Source organism: Bos indicus, chromosome 15 (genome assembly GCF_029378745.1).
Source record: "Bos indicus isolate NIAB-ARS_2022 breed Sahiwal x Tharparkar chromosome 15, NIAB-ARS_B.indTharparkar_mat_pri_1.0, whole genome shotgun sequence".
NCBI classification, from domain to species: domain Eukaryota; kingdom Metazoa; phylum Chordata; class Mammalia; order Artiodactyla; family Bovidae; genus Bos; species Bos indicus.
In genome coordinates this window covers 15,893,464-15,897,623 of record NC_091774.1, presented here as the reverse complement: position 1 = coordinate 15,897,623, position 4,160 = coordinate 15,893,464, and positions in this window count along the sequence as shown.

Here is a 4,160-nt window from a genome sequence, read left to right as displayed (position 1 = left end):
ATTCTTATTACTCATTTTGTTCTGTGGAGACTCAGCTCACCTGCTTGTAGGGCACAGGAAGGACAGAAGAGGGTTTTTTTTCCCTCTGTGTCCTGATGACCATACAGCTACTTAGAAAGAGAATCCAGGCAGCCTCTTTCTGACTGCAGATTCCTTATGAAAAATGGGTCTAAAATGGGCCCCAGAGAGCCCTGTCAATGTTAAGGAAGACTTAGCATAGCTGCACCGCTCCTCAGGCCCTCCACATCCCAGAGGAGGTCAGTTACCATTCACTGCTCAGCCTTTATGAGTATTTTTAAAACTTTTCTTTGAACCTACCTATAGGATGGTGTCTTCAAATGTCTTGCCCAGGTGACAAAGTTCTTTATTAATAGATCCAAAGGATAGCTATGTCCATTGCATAACTCATCTTTCATGGTTCTCTTAATAATCCACCTATTTTTAAAAAACGGTGCTTCTTCTCTAAAGTTTCTCATGACTCTGAAATGTTGATGCTTTCATTTCATTAACATTAATGGCTTCCTAGACCAAATGGTGCAAAATATCAAAAAAAGTGGGGAAGTCATATATGCATTCCATGAACAGTCAGATTGTCATGCTGATTTCCAATTCTCTCTTCTCTGGGGTTTCTGTGAGTTGACTGAAGGTCAGTTAAGTACTGAGAATTGTATTAGGTCTGGAGTGCAGCAAGGTGAGCCTGGAAGATGGAACTTCTGATCCAGCGGGGGGCTAAAGACTCTTACATGGACAATCATGATGCAGGGGGGTGGTGACCTGAAAGAATGGGATGAGTGTGGGTGTTGTTGGATGAGCTAGAAGAGGCATTTACCCAGAGTCGGAATCAGCAGAGGTGTGGGCTAGGGGCAGGATGGTAGGCTGGATTCTTGGGAAGAGAATGCTGAAATGGAGTTTGGGGTGTGGGATGTTGCATGGGGTGAACTCCTGGGAAAGGAAGGTGAGGAGGCAGGATGGGGCCAGGGAAGGAACTGAACTACGGTGGTGTCGCCCCAGCAAGCTGCGGCTGGCTGGGTGGGGGGCTCCGGAGAGCAGGCAGCCTGTCACGGGGTCCCTGGTGGGGCTGACACTGCCCCGCGGGAGCCCCGCACAGCGTTTGGATGTGGAGGCCTGCGGCCGGCAGCCGGGGCTGCTCGCTCACGCGTCCCTCATGAGAGGAGCCTCCCCGAAGGCGGATCCGGGTCTGCCGGCCTCGTGGCTGCCTGGGAGGAGGCTTCCTGAAACAGGTGACATCCAAACCAAGACGTGAAGGACAAACACGAGGTACAGATGTGAACTGGGCGAGGGGTGGGAGCAGGTGGAGGGAATGGCATATGTGGCCAGGAGGGCGGGAGCGGGCCAAGCCGGGCCAGGTGGGGCGGGAGGGGCGGCGTGCCGACAGGAGACAGCAAAGTGCGCAGGGCCTCGAGGGCCCCTCCCTGGGGTCTGGACTGCATCCTAAGGGCCGTGGAGGTGCGCTTACAGGGGAGTTGGCCCTGACCTCTGTTCCCGAGGGTGGGCTGGCAGATGGGGGTGCGTGGGGCTCGAGGCGTGAGGCATGAGCTCCTGCTGCGAGAGGGAGGGGCTCCAGGGAAGGCCCCTGGAGAAGGGCGCTCCTGAGAAGGATGGCTCACTCCAGCCGGTGCGTGGACCGGCCCGTGGCTCCCTCTGAGGAGGAGACAGAGGCCTCCCGAGCCTTAGGAAGGCCTGGCACCTTCCACCATTGCAGTTTTGAGAGCGGTCCAGCTACTCCACGTGGCTCCACTCACAGCCTGTATCCTCATCAATTTCCCCTTTCTCATATCCTGGTGGGCTGCCGTCTATGGGGTCGCACAGAGTCGGACAGGACTGAAGCGACTTAGCAGCAGCAGCAGCAGCATATCATTTTGCAGCAAATTCCAAGCATTATGTAATTTAATCTCTAAAAGATAAGGATATTTAAAAAAAGAAAACCATGGAAAACAGAATGGAGGTTCATCAAAAAGTTAAAAATAGAGTTGCCATATGATCCAGAAATCCCACTCCTGGGATTATACCCAAGCAAAACTATGATTGGAAAAGATAGATGCACCCCTGTGTTCATAGCAGCACTATTTACAAGACATGGAAGCAACCTAAATATCCATCAACAGAGGAATGGATAAAGAAGATGTGGTGCAGATTAAAATGGAATATCACTTGGCCATAAAAAATGAAATACTGCCATTCGCAGTAACATGGATGGACCTAGAGGTTATCATACTAAGCGAAGCAAAGTGAAGTCGCTCAGTCATGTCCGACTCTTTGCAATTCCATGACCATGGGATTCTCCAGGCAAGAATACTGGAGTGGGTTGCCATTTCCTTCTCCAAAGCGAAGTGAGTCATAAAGAGAAAGATAAATACTATATGATATCTCTTATATGTGGAACCTAAAATCCAACATAAATGAACATATGTAAGAAACAAACAAACTCACAGAGAACACGCGGTTGCCAAAGAGAAGGGCAGTGGGGGAGGGAAGGATTGGGAGCTTGGGATTAACAGAAGCAAACTATTATATATAGGATGGATAAACAAGATCCTACTGTATAACACAAGGAACTACATTCAATATCCTGTGTTAAAGATCATAGTGGAAAAGAATATGAAAAAGAATATTTATGTATAACTGATACATATGTATATATATATTTCTTGCTGTATAGCAGAAATTAATACAACATTGTAAATCAACTATACTTTAATAAAAATTTCAAAAGAATAAAAAAATAAACCACAGTACTAATGTAACCTGAAGAAACTTCAAGGTTTCTTGATATCAAATGAAATATCAAACTTTGATTTGTCTCAGAATGTAATAGATGTTAATTTTCTACCATTGGTGTAAATCAGGACCCAAGCAAGGTCTACTCACTGTGTTTGGGTGGTATGTTTTTAAGTCTCTTTTAATCTACACGTTTCTCTGCCATCACTCCTCCCCTTCACAAAAGCCACCCTCACCCCCATATGTGAACCGTGAACTTCCAGATGTTTAAGCTGGTTTTAGAAAAGGCAGAGGAACCAGAGATCAAATTGCCAACATCCGCTGGATCGTAGAAAAAGCAAGAGAGTTCCAGAAAAACATCTATTTCTGCTTTATTGACTATGCCAAAGCCTTTGACTGTGTGGATCACAATAAACTGTGGAAAATTCTGAAAGAGATGGGAATACCAGACCACCTGACCTGCCTCTTGAGAAACCTATATGCAGGTCAAGAAGCAGCAGTTAGAACTGGACATGGAACAACAGACTGGTTCCAAATAGGAAAAGGAGTACGTCAAGGCTGTATATTGCCACTCTGTTTATTTAACTACTATGCAGAGTACATCATGAGAAACGCTGGGCTGGAAGAAGCACAAGCTGGAATCAAGATTGCTGGGAGAAATATCAATAACCTCAGATATGCAGATGACACCACCCTAATGGCAGAAAGTGAAGAGGAACTAAAGAGCCTCTTGATGAAAGTGAAAGAGGAGAGTGAAAAGTTGGTGTAAAACTCAACATTCAGAAAATGAAGATCATGGCATCTGGTCCCATCACTTCATGGGAAATAGATGGGGAAACAATGTACAGTGACAGACTTTATTTTTTTAGGCTCCAAAATCACTGCATATGGTGAATGCAGCCATGAAATTAAAAGATGCTTCCTTCTTGGAAGAAAATCTATGACCAACCTCGACAGCCTGTTTAAAAGCAGAGACATTACTTTGCTGACAAAGGTCCATCTAGTCAAGGCTATGGTTTTTCCAGTAGTCATGTCTGGATGTGAGAGTTGGACCATAAAGAAAGCTGAGTGCCGAAGAATTGATGCTTTTGAACTGTGGTGTTGGAGAAGACTCTTGAGAGTCCCTTGGACTGCAAGGAGATCCAAACAGTCCATTCTAAAGATCAGTCCTGTGTGTTCATTGGAAGGACTGATGTTGAAGCTGAAACTCCAGTACTTTGGCCACCTCATGCGAAGAGTTGACTCATTGGAAAAGACTCTGATGCTGGGAGGGATTGGGGGCAAGAGGAGAAGGGGATGACAGAGGATGAGATGGCTGGATGGCATCACTGACTCGATGGACGTGAGTCTGAGTGAACTCGGGGAGTTGGTGATGGACAGGGAGGCCTGGCGTGCTGCGATTCATGGGGTCGCAAAGAGTC